Raw genomic sequence first — 13724 nt, forward strand, 5'->3', positions numbered from 1 at the left:
ACTCGGCAAGTTTAGAAACAAGAATCATCTCACTAAAGAAACTCTTAAAGGATATACTTACTAGGAAGAAAGGGAAAATTTAAGGTACAGGAAAATGGTTAAAACAGAAATAAGTAACATGTATTGATAAATTTGGACTTCGTGGGTGGCTCAGTGGTAAAAAATCTGCGTGCCACTACAGGAGACACGGGTTCAGTTCCTGGGTCAAGAAGATCCCCTGGAGTGGCAACCCACTCCAGTATTTTTGCCTGGAGAATTCCATGGACAGAGGACCCTGGTGGGCTACACTTCATGGGGTTGCAAAAAGTTACAACTTAGCAACTAAAACAACAACATTGATATATTTAATTAATTGGATGTAAAAACTGCTTTTGATGGTTAAGAAAATGTAAAATTAAACATGCTGTAGATAAAATCTGTAATGTTGGGATGTTCAATTTGTAGTTATGCTAAAACCTGTGTCATACTGAGTAGGCAATTTAAAATTCTAAGTAATTGTAGACTGTGTCAGAAAAAGGTACAGTTTTGTATGTTTTTAAAAATTAAGGGTAACTGGTTTTAAAAAGCTAAAAGTAGTGTGTATAGCTACAAAATATGCAAAGAAAAATAAAAAATTTTGTAACTCCAACTGAAAGTGGAAAAGGAGAAAACTGAAAATATTATAAAATAATTAGCCTCCAACTAATAAAAATAAATGAAACAAATAAATAAAAAGAAAGAAAATGGTGCTAAACAGAAATCACAAAAAAGATGACAAAAATATTTCTAAAAATGTCAATAATCACCATGTGAACAGATTCATTTTATCTAAGTGGAAGAAGAGATTGTCAGACTATTTATCAAAAATAGTCAAGCTAATAAGCTATTTGCAAGATACATACCTAAAACCAAATCAACAGAATGTTGAAATTAGATCAATAAAACAAAAATATGCCATGTTAATTCTAACCAAAAAAAGGCTAGTGAAGCAAAACAATATCAAATAAAATAGAATCTGAGAGAAAACATGTTAATAAATATAAAGAGTAATGTTGCATTAAAACACATCAATTAGATGTAATAATCATGGATTTGTATGCCCCTAACAACTCACCTAGAGCCAGACATCCTGGAATATGAAGTCAAGTGGGCCTCAGAAAGCATCACTACGAACAAAGCTAGTGGATGTGATGGAATTCAAATCCTGAAAGATGATGCTGTAAAAGTGCTGCACTCAATATGCCAGCAAATTTGGGAAACTCAGCAGTGGCCACAGGACTGGAAAAGGTCAGTTTTCATACCAATTCCTAAGAAAGGCAATCCCAAAGAATGCTCAAACTACTGCACAGTTGCTCTCATCTCACACGCTAGTAAAGTAATGCTCAAAATTCTCCAAACCAGGCTCAGCAATATGTGAACTGTGAACTTCCAGATGTTCAAGCTGCTTTTAGAAAAGGCAGAGGAACCAGAGATCAAATTGCCAACATCCGTTGGATCATCGAAAAAGCAAGAGAGTTCCAGAAAAACATCTATTTCTGCTTTACTGACTACGCCAAAGCCTTCGACTGTGTGGATCACAATAAACTGGAAAATTCTGAAAGAGATGGGAATACCAGACCACCTGACCTGCCTCTTGAGAAACCTGTATGCAGGTCAGGAAGCACCAGTTAGAACTGGACTGGACGTGGAACAACAGACTGGTTCCAAGTAGGAAAAGGAGTACATCAAGGCTGTATATTGTCCCCCTGCTTATTTAACTTATATGCAGAGTACATCATGAGAAACGCTGGGCTGGAAGAAGCACAAGCTGGAATCAAGACTGTCGGGAGAAATATCAATAACCTCAGATATGCAGATGACACCACCCTTATGGCAGAGAGTGAAGAGGAACTGAAAAGCCTCTTGATGAAAGTGAAAGAGGAGAGTGAAAAAGTTGGCTTAAAGCTCAACATTCAGAAAACTAGGATCATGGCATCTGGTCCCATCACTTCATGGGAAATAGATGGGGAGACAGTGGAAACAGTGTCAGACTTTATTTTTTTGGGCTCCAAAATCACTGCGAATGGTGACTGCAGCCATGAAATTAAAAGACACTTACTCCTTGGAAGGAAGGTTATAACCAACCTAGACAGCATATTAAAAAGCAGAGACATTATTTTGCCAACAAAGGTTCATCTGGTCAAGGCTATGGTTTTTCCAGTGGTCATGTATGGATGTGAGAGTTGGACTGTGAAGAAAGCTGAGTGCCGAAAAATTGATGCTTTTGAACTGTGGTGTTGGAAAAGACTCTTGAGAGTCCCTTGGACTGCAAAGAGATCCAACCAGTCCATCCTAAAGGAGATCAGTCCTGGGTGTTCATTGGAAGGACTGATGCTGAAGCTGAAACTCCAATACTTTGGCCACCTGATGTGAAGAGTTGACTCATTGGAAAAGACCCTGATGCTGGGAGGGATTGGGGGCAGGAGGAGAAGGGGATGACAGAGGATGAGATGGCTGGATGGCATCACTGACTCGACGGGCATGAGTTTGAGTAAACTCCGGGATTTGGTGATGGACAGGGAGGCCTGGCATGCTGCGATTCATGGGGTTGCAATGAGTCGGACACGACTGAGTGACTGAACTGAACTGAACAACATAACCTTGAAATGGGTAAAGTAAGACTGCTAGATATATAGGGAGAATTTAGCAAATCCATAATTATACTGAGAGATTTTAGCATATCTCTCTTCAAAACAGGAACAATGAATTGGTATAAATTTCCAGAAGAGATTCCAAAATCATTCAGCATGTTAAGAATCAGAGAAATCCTGAACTTACATGGGAAAAGATAATCAACAGATGCCAAATGCAAGATAATGTATTTGGTGAAATTATCTGATGATGGTTTTAAAGCAGCTTTAAAATGCTCTGATAAGTAAGGGCAGATGTTTTTGAAATAAATGGGAAGACAAAAAACCCTCAGGAAAGAAAAGAGAAAATGTAAAGGAGAAGCAAATGGAAGGTTAATTAATTAATTTTACAAATGGAAATATTGAGCTTAAGAATACAATTACCAAAATTTAAAAACTCACTGCCTGGACTGAAGAGAGTGGAGATGATGGAGTAGTCAGTGTTCTTGAAGAAAAATCAATAGGAATAATACTCTGAGCAACAGAGGGGAAAAAAGATTTTAAGAAAAATGAACGTTGCTTCAGTGATTTGTGGACCAATGGCAAAAAGTTTAACATTTATGTAATCTGAGTCCCAAGAGGTGAGGAATATGTGAGGCAGGAAGCATATTTGAAGAAATAATGACTGAAAACTTTCCAAATTTGATGAAAGACATAAACCAAGAGATTATAAAAATTCAGAGGACCTCTAGCACTATTCATGAAATTAAAAAATGATAAATTAGGCTTCATCAAAGTTAAAAATGTTGGCTATGAGAAAGACACTACAGCCTGGGAGAAAATATTTGCAAGTCACATATCCAACAAAGAACTTGGAGCCAGGATATGTAAAGAACTCTTCAGTTCAGTTTAGTCGCTCAGTTGTGTCCGACTCTTTGCGACCCCATGGACTGCAGCATGCCAGGCCTCCCTGTCCATCACCAATTCCCGGAATTTACAGAAACTCATGTCCATTGAGTCAGTGATGCCATCCAACCATCTCATCCTCTGTCATCCCCTTCTCCTGCCCCCAATCCCTCCCAGCATCAAGGTCTTTTCAAATGAGTCAGCTCTTTGCATCAGGTAGTCAAAGTACTGGAGTTTCAGCTTCAACATCAGTCCTTCCAATGAATATTCAGGACTGATTTTCTTTAGGATGGACTGGTTTGATCTCCTTGCAGTCCAAGGGACTCTCAAGAGTCTTCTCCAACACCATAGTTCAAGAGCATCAATTCTTCAGCGCTCAGTTTTCTTTATAGTCCAACTCTCACATCCATACATGACCACTGGGAAAACCATAGCATTGACCAGATGGACCTTTGTTGGCAAAGTAACATCTCTGCTATTTAATATGCTGTCTAGGTTGGTCATAACTGTTCTCTTTAAGAGTTAAAGAACTCTTAAAAACCAAATAATAAGGAGACAAGCCAATTTTATAAAACAGGCAAAAGATTTGAAAAGAAACTTTATGAAAGAACATATGCATGCTTAATCCCTCAGTTGTGTCCGACTGTCTGTGACCCCATGGACTGCAGCCTGCCAAGCTCCTCTGTCCATGCGGGTTCTCCAGACAGGAATACTGGAGTGGGTTGCCATGCCATGATGGCAAATAAGCGTATTAGCCATTACAGAAATGTAAGTTAAAACCACAATGGGACACCATGACACATACATTAAAATGGGCAAAATTTTAAAAGATTGGTCATTTCAAGTGGTGAGAAGACAGAGGAACTGGCACTCTCATATAATGTTGGCAGAACAATCACTTTGGAAAAAAAGGTTTCCTTTTTTTTTCTTTTTTCTTTTCTTCATTTATTAACTTTATTTTTATTTAGGATAACCGTTTTACATTGTTGTGTTGGTTTCTTATGTACATCAAAGTGAATCAGCTATAAGTGATTCCCCTCCCTCCTGATACCTCCCACCCACCCCCCAATCCCGCCCCTCTAGGTCATCACAGAGCACTGAGTTGAGCTCCCTATGTTACACAGCAGCTTCCCACTAGCTATCTATTTTACGCATGGAATGTATATATGTCAATGCTACTCTCTCAATTTGTCCCACCCTCTCCTTCCTCCATCGTGTCCAAAAGTCCATTCTCTATGTCTGTGTCTCTATTTCCACCCTACAAGTAGGTTCATCAGTACCATATTTCTAGATTCCATATATATATGTTAATATGCAATGTTTGTTTTTCTCTTTCTGACGTACTTCACTCTGTATAACAAGCTCTAGCTTCATTCACCTCACTACAACTGACTCAATTCATTCTTTTTTTTATGACTGAGTAATATTCCATTGTATATATGTATCACAGCATCTTTATCCATTCATCTATCAATGCACATCTAGATTGCTTTCATGTCCTGGCCTTTGTAAATAGTTGTTTGTTGTTCAGTTGCTAAGTCGTGTCTTGTGACCCCATGGACTGTAGCATGCCAGGCTTCCTTGTCCTTCACTATCTTCCATAGTTTGCTCAAACTCATGTCCATTGCATCAGTGATGCTATTCAACCATCTCATCCTCTGTTGCCTGCTTCTCCTCCTGCCCTCAATCTTTCCCAGCGTCAGGGTCTTTTCCAATGAGTTGGCTCTTCACATCAGGTGGCTAGTGTATTGGAGCTTCAGCTTCAGCAGCAGTCCTTTGCAGTCTCTTAAAAAGTTAAACACTCACCTACATGTGTTCTAACAATTGCATGCCTAGGGATTTATCTAGGAGAAAAGAAAGCATGTGTCCATACAAAGACTTGTACATGGATGTTGCTAGCACCTTTATTTGTAATAGTGAAGGGAAGCAACTGCCTGTGTTTCAACAAGTGAGTGAGCCAGTAGTTTATGGGGAAAAAATTGTGGAATACTACTCAGCAATAAAAAGGAATGAGCTTCTGATAAACATTACATGAATGACTCTCAAAATAACTAGGCTCAATGAAAGAAGGTAGACACAGAGGAGTACATGACCTGGGATTCCACTTATATAAAACTGTAGAAAATGTTAAGTAACCTATAAGTGACAGAATATAGTTTAGTGGTTGCTTGGAAATGGCAAGAAGGAGGAAGGAGGGATTACCAAGGGGCATAAGGAAGCATGAGGAGATTATGAATGGATATGTTCACTATCTGGATTCGAATTTATGTATGTATCTAGATATATATGTATGTTAAAACTTATCAAATTGTATACTTTAAATATGGGTGGCTTGTGGTGAGTCAATTCTACCTCCTTGGTGGCTCAGAGGTTAAAGTGTCTGCCTGCAATGAGGGAGACCTGGGTTTGATCCCTGGGTTTGGAAGATCCCCTGGAGAAGGAAATGGCAACGCACTCCAGTATTCTTGCCTGGAGAATCTCATGGACGGAGGAGCCTGGTGGGCTACATTGGTCCATGGGGTCGCAAAGAGTCGGACATGACTGAGCGACTTCACTAAAGCTGTTCAAAGCAAAAATAGAAACAAAAGGCCCAAAGACTAGGACCAAATTATAAAGGATTTTAGACGATAAAATGTCTTCCTCCCATGGCACTGTTAGTATATTTGACCCCTGGAGGGGCATAATACTTTAAAATTTTTTATTTGTTTATTTATTTAGGCCACAGGGGGTCTTTGAAGCTGTGCAAGGGCTTTCTCTAGTTGCAGCAAATGGGGACTACTCTTCACTGCAGTGCATGGGCTTCTCACTGTGGTGGCTTCTCTTGTTGCAGAGCATGGGGCTCTAGGCATACAGGGTTAGTAGTTGTGGCTTAGTTACCCCTCAGCATGTGGAATCTTCCCAGACCAGGGACTGAACCACATGCTCTGCGTTGGCAGGCAGATTCTTAACCACTGGACGACCAGGGAAATGTGAGGCATAATTTTTTAAAACAGTTGTATTAAGATATTATCTACATGCCATACAATTCAACCATTTAATGTATAATTAACCATTTAATGTGCATAATTCAATGACTTTTAATGTATTCACTGAGTTGTATTTTTATTAATAAAAATATGCATGAATTAAAATGAGTAATTATAATCTGAAAGAAAATGCAGTGTAATTTTCTTTGGTACAACATTTTGTGTACAATTACCACAGTAAAAAATTATAAGGAAATTTTAAGAAGACCAAAGCATGTGCAAAAGGTACAGTTTATGCAAACAACAATTATACAACTGTGTAATACCAGTTATTTTGTTATTTTGATATTTATGTAGTATTAAAATGATGAAGAATTAAATGATGCATTTCATATTTAAAGGTATTGCTCAAATTCAGTGAAAATATTTATTTTCACGTGTAGTAAAGGTTTTACTATGCCCCAAATTCTACTCTTCAAATTGCCTACTTGGTTTCAGACATTAATGCAAATAAGTAATGATGTAGAATCAGAGCTGGAGTAACTGAAGTTGTTCCTTGTCTTTATAATCACTGTGCTATAATTTTTAATTAGAATCTATTTTTTTACATATTAGCTTAATTTATGATAAAGAGACATCATCGCACAATAGATATTTACAGTAGAATCTATTTTTTAAACATGGAGTATGTTTATTGTATATTGCCACAAGGACTGCAATCCATAAGTGTGCTCAAAGCAAACTCAAACAATTCTAAATTGTCAAGGACTTACTTTAGAAAAGAACAGCCTGAGTCTGGGGCCAACTATTTTAAAAGAATCTATCTAAATTAACTTCCCTGTAGAATAAAATAATTAAAACATGAATACTAAAAGTTGGCCAATTTGGATGTTACCTATATATTACCTATATATTACAGGGCTTCCCTTGTGGTTCAGCTGGTAAAGAATCCACCTGCAATGCGGGAAACCTGGGTTCGATCCCTGGGCTGGGAAGATCCCTTAAAGAAGGGAAAGAATACCCACTCCAGCATTCTGGCCTGGAGAATTCCATGGACTGTATAGCCATGGAGTTGCAAAGAGTTGGACACGACGGAGCAACTTTCACTCACTCACTATATATTACAACTTAACGTTAACCACAGTAGTCTTTTAGAACTTAGACCAAAGAAGAAAATTTTGAGGGGAAAATTTAGAAATGCTTAGTTATGGTGCTAATAAAAGCAAGACTGACTTTTACTGGGTTTTATTGTTCTTATATCAAAAGTCTCTGTTGATACTGTATTCCTTTATTGCTACAGGTGGGCAGAGTACCCCCACCACCCAACCCTGGGTAGGTTACTGCTACACTGCAAGCTTCTTATTAAAAAAAAAAAAAAAAAACTTTTAAATTTTGTATTGGGGTAGAGCCCATAAACAATGCTGTGATGGTTTCAGGTGGACAGCAAAGAGACTCAGCCATACCTATACATGTATCCATTCTCCTCCAAACTCCTCTTCCATCCAGGCTGCCTCATGACATTGAGCAGAGTTCCCTGTACTATACGGTAGGAACTTGTTGGTTATTCATTTTAAATATAGCAGTGTGTACTTGTCCATCCCAAACTCCCTAACTAACCCTTCCCCTCATTCTTCCCCCCTGGTAACCATAAGGTTATTACAGACTATTGAGCAGAGTTCCGTGTGTTGTAGAGTAGGACCTTGCGAGTTATCCATTTTGAACACAGCAGTGTGTATACTCCACTGCAAGCTTCTTAACAAGTGGCCTAATTGCTATTGAGTTTGTGTCCTCCAAACACCATTATTTTAGTGTTAATTGCTGTTGGTGACTTTCTGTAGGGTGAGCCTTTTTGCCCTTCTGGGGGCCTTTAGTTGCTTACAGCATTGGGTGGGGTACAGTATACATCATAATGACATAGGTGAGCTGGAGGTGTTGGTTTTGTCACCTGCCTTTTGGTCAGGATTGGGGGAGGGGAGCATTATTATCACCCACCACACATTAAACCCTCCTCCCATCTAGAATCTGGCAAACTCAGCTCTGAAATTGCTCTCCCCTCCACCCCAAACACACATGGAACCACCAAAGCCCTTTTTCTTCTTATCCTTGGGACAAAGTGTTGAGGAAGCTGATCTTCATTTCTTAGTCCTCAGCCGGTCCTGATCTTCCAATGTCTGGCTATCCTGCCAGTCTGGCCCCCAGCCCTCCAGGACCTCACCTCCCTCCCTCCTCACATGCCTACCTCTTCCCTTCCTTTCTTTCCTCCCGTCCACAGACACACACACACACATCTCCTTTTACCAACTTGCTGATTTTATTGTATTCAGCATCCATATACCACGACGGTCTCAGAATTATCCCTATGGCTTTGACCGTTTCTTCATAGCTGCTTCCATAGACACAGCTCGTTCTAGTGCTCTGGCCCAAGCTCTGCATTTACTGTTGGCACAGGAAGTTACTTTGAATGGGTGGATTTTCCATTGCTTCTTATAACTACTCAGCTTGTGCTTATATGATTTGTTTTTAAGTTTGTGGTAACAGATGAATGTTGTAGGCCTTATCCTTCTGTGAGATACTCTTGGATAAGAGGGGAATGATTGAGATTTTTTTCTTGATTTATTTTGAAGGGTACTTCTTATGCTCATGTTTTTCTGTACCTGGAAAGGCAACAGGCTGAGTCAGCAGGACTTTGGTTTGGGAAAGGAGGATGGGAATATTATAGGAAAGGGGGCCTCATGGGTAGAGATGTGACTTGAGGCAGGCATTTGTGCCTGGCAAGGGTAGGATAGGAGTCTTGGGGAGATCTATGGGGAGGAGAGGCGCATGGGTAGGGTCATCTGACCTTGGTCTTTGATTGACGAGAAGTCCATCGTTCCTTCTTTTTGATTCTTGGGGCTAGCTGTTCTGTGTTTGTGTTTTCTGCATTTATGTTAGCCTTCTCTGGTGTGCAGATCTCATCAGCCATAGTTAAGCCTCTAGTGGTGTCTATCCCAGGGCTCCTGACCTCTCTGTATATATACCCTCCCCTAGGCAAAGGGGAGCCACACCCTTCAGCTTTGTTTGCTCATCAAGGGGCTCTCCTAGCTAATAATAGCCTTGAGGTGGCTTGTACCTCACAAAGCCCCAGTCCTGACACCTCTGTGCAGGCGGGGAGGACAAGATGCTGTGGTTGGAAAAAAAGGGATATTTCCTCAGTACCCTCTAAAGATCCATGCCAACGTGACTTGCTACCCCTCCTCATTTCCCCATCTTCATTTATGGTGGGTCTCATGGCAAGCAGAGAGTGTTTTCTCCAAGACATTTCCGCACAGTCACTCCCATTCAGTGGTTCATTCTGTTCTCTGCCATCATTTGCTATAAGCTATCATTGTGGACGTCTTACCTAAAATCCCTCCAACATAATGTGACCTTTATTTAATTCTCCAAGGATGTGCAAATGATTCCACTTCCCTCCAGCAAAGTTCCCTCTTGTGCCTCTGTTTGTATGACCCATGAAGGAAGAAAGTTTTTGTTGTTTGCTTCTACATCTATATTTATTTATGAATACTCATTTGGCTGCACTGCATTTGGTGCACTGTCTTAGTTGTGGCATGTGGGATATTCAATCTTCCTTGCAGCTTTCGAGATCTTTAGTTGCAACATGTGGGATCTTGTTCCCTGACCAGGGATCAAACCCAGGCCCCCTGCATTGGGAGTGCAGAGTCTTAGCCACTGGACCACCAGGGAAGTCCCTCTATATCTTTAAATGATTGAGACAAAAGTTGAAGAACATTTCATGACATGAAAATTATATGAAATATATTTTAGTGTCCATAAAAGTTGTATTAGAATATAGATACACTCACTCATTTAAGTATTTTCTGGTTGCTTTAACCTACCACAGATTTGAGTAGCTGTGATAATGACTGTAGAGCCAGACAAGATTGCGGAGGAGTAGGTGGACATGGAGTACATCTCTCTCCATGGATACATCAGGAATACACCTTCAGACACAGAAGTACATGCAGAACACCAGCTGAGAGCAGACAGGATTACCTGACCAGTGGAGAAAAATATATAGAACCACGCAAAATTCGGTAGGACAAAGGAACTAGGGGGAAAAACAGGAGGAAAATTAGTAGGACTGGACCTACCCTCAGCACATGGCAGAACTGAAGCAGGGGTCTGATCCCCACAGTGGGACAATTGTCTGAGTCAGAGGAGAAACATTTAAGGCTGAGAGTGAAACAGCTGATCTGTGGCAGCCTAAATGGAATGAGAATCAGACAGTCCTTGAGGCAGCCACAGATATGCTGGGCAGGAACGCGGATCTCCTGGAAGGTGCAGCAGCTGGGAGCTGGAGTTTAGGGATTGTGGAGCAATCCCAGTGCGTCAGCTGCTGTTGACTGCAGAGGGACGGATCGAAGGGATGTGAGGTAGGAGATTGTGGTGGGAAACGCCTGTGGAGGAAAGCCAGGCAGCCATGGAAGCAAGGCAATACTGCTGAGTCATGCGTAGGGGGCGGAGCCATCACCATAGCCTCTCTCTCTCCACAGGCCAGCATCAGAAGCTGAACAATAGAGGCTGGCCCATCAAATGCCTGACGCACTGAACTATAGAGTAGGACCCCACCCAGGGTGCCCCTGTAAGTGCCTGATGCGACGATCTACAGACTAAGACCCCAGTCAGGGGCGTCCCTCTATGTGCCTGACTCGCAGAACAACAGGGAAGGACCCCAGGCAAGGGATCCTTCTTAAGTGCCTGAATGGGGGGAGCTACTGGAGAAAGACTGGCCAAAGAGGCTTTCTGATCACCAGCTACAAGAATCTTGAAAAAAGACTCTGATAGGGCCATAACTCCTGCTGCACAGGCAGTTTCTATCCCTGAACATTTGGCGCCACCAGGGTCCCTGCAAGCCAAGCAGCTGCACCACCTTCACGCTCAATTCTCACTGGGCAGAGCTGCCACAGGCCAAAAAAAAAGGTCTTGTGTTTATGCACGCAGAGCCACTTCAGTCCTGTCGGACTCTTTGTGACCCTGTAGATTGTGGCCTGCCAGGCTTCTGTCAGAGAAGGGGTTCTCCAGGCAAGAATACTTGAGTGTATTGGCCTATACTGGTTGCCATACCCTTCTAGAGCATTATATTTCCTGCTTCCCTAGCCACCAACCCCACCCCCCCCCCCCCCCAGTACCTGGTGCTGCCAGAACCCCTGTGCCCCAAGCAGCTGCACCACTTCCACACCTGAACCTCACAGGGGCAAACCCAAGCCCTCCAGGGCAGCCTCAGGAACTAAACCCCAGTGGATGACCCACTTGTAGAGGTGGAAATAAAACCACAATTGAAACCCAGCAGCAGTGTGGCTAAGAAAGAAGACCCAAAACCTTCCCACTAGCTGTACAAGCCACAGATTAAATCCACATGATCAACTAAGCAGACTTGTCTATGGAATATATAAAAGGCCATTGAGAAAAAAAAAAAAAAGGCCATTGAGAGCTCCCACAAAAGAAAACACACTAACTCTGATAGCTGTGGACACTGGAGGCAAGAACACACAGGAATAGGACCAGATTAGAATCTGAGCAGCCCCCATAGCAGGTCCAGAGATCAGTACAGTGTTGGAGGGCATCCTAGGGAGGTAAGGTGGACTGTGATTCCCAGCACAGGAAAGGACTCTGACAGCAGTGACACAAGAAAAACTTTTATTATTCTTATTTTTTGACTTGTTCTGCAGATTCTTTTGGTTTCCCCCCTTCCCTCCCCCTGCCCATTGTAGTTGTTGATTTTATTGGTACTAAAAAATCCAATTAAGCTTTTGAGCTTTTTTTTTTCTTTTTCCTAAGTCACATTTTTTATTGTTGTCATAAACCTCTGCTTCTACATTGGGCTTTTGCAGTTCTGTGGAGTTTTCCTCTTTTTTTTAATGTTAATTTTTTAAACCTATTATTATCATTTCTACATTTACTCCTTTGTTTGCTTTTCCTACTATTCTTTTCCCCTTGCAGTTAATCTTTAACATATATAAATCTTCTTTATCTACCTCTATTTAGCCTTGCATATCTATTCTTTCCTTCTTTTCTTTCTCTCCTTTCCTCTCAACATATTTGTTAGTTTTTTCTTCAAAATACTTTTTAGTTAATTTATTTATTTTAATTGGAGGCTAATTACTTTATAGTATTGTAGTGGTTTTCGCCATACATTGACATGAATCAGCCATGGGTGTACATGTGTCCCCCATCCTGAACCCTCCTCCCATCTCCTTCCCCATCCCATCCCTCAGGATCATCCCAGTGCACCAGCCCTGAGCACCCTATCTCATGCATCGAACCTGGACTGGCGATCTATTTCACATATGAAAAGCAAAAGTAGGAAGTCAAGAAACACCTGGAGTAACAGGCAAATTTGGCCTTGGAGCACGGAATGAAGCAGGGCAAAGGCTAATAGAGTTTTGCCAAGAGAACACACTGGTCATAGCAAACACCCTCTTCCAACAACACAAGAGAAGACTCTACACATGGACATCACAAGATGGTCAACACTGAAATCAGATTGATTATATTCTTTGCAGCCAAAGATGGAGAAACTCTATACAGTCAGCAAAAACAAGACCAGGAGCTGACTGTGGCTCAGATCATGAACTCTTTATTGCAAAATTCAGACTTAAATTGAAGAAAGTAGGGAAAACCACAAGACCATTCAGGTATGACCTAAGTCAAATCCCTTATGAATATACAGTGAAAGTGAGAAATAGATTTAAGGGACTAGACCTGATAGACAGAGTGCCAGAAGAAATATGGACAGAGATTCATGACATTGTACAGGAGAAAGGGAGCAACACCGTCCCCAGTAAAAAGAAATACAAAAAAGCAAAATGACTATCTGAGGAGGCCTTACAAATAGCTGTGAAAAGAAGAGAAGGGAAAAGCAAAGGAGAAAAGGAAAGATATTCCCATTTGAATGCAGAGTTCCAAAGAATAGCAAGGAGAGGTAAGAAAGCCTTCCTAAGTGATCAATGCAAAGAAATAGAGGAAAACAACAGAATGGGAAAGACTAGAGATGTCTTCAAGAAAATTAGAGATGCCAAGGGAATATTTCATGCAAAGATGAGCACAATAAAGGACAAAAATAGTATGGACCTAACAGAAGCAGAAGATATTAAGAAGAGGTGGCAATAATACACAGAAAAACTGTACAAAAAAGATCTTCACAACCCAGAAAATCACGATGGTGTGATCACTCACCTAGAGCCAGACATCCTGGAATGTGAAGTCAAGTGGGCCTTAGAAAGTA

At 41.1% G+C, this 13724-nt stretch overlaps 1 non-coding gene across 1 annotated transcript; it reads right to left on the reverse strand.

The window, feature by feature from the left end:
* Positions 1-10110: 10110 nt before the first annotated feature.
* On the reverse strand, positions 10111-10183 carry TRNAG-CCC (transfer RNA glycine (anticodon CCC)). The gene has a single exon. It is a non-coding gene; the product is annotated as a tRNA-Gly (tRNA).
* Positions 10184-13724: the final 3541 nt, after the last annotated feature.

Source organism: Dama dama, chromosome X (genome assembly GCF_033118175.1).
Source record: "Dama dama isolate Ldn47 chromosome X, ASM3311817v1, whole genome shotgun sequence".
Classification (NCBI taxonomy): Eukaryota; Metazoa; Chordata; class Mammalia; order Artiodactyla; family Cervidae; genus Dama; species Dama dama.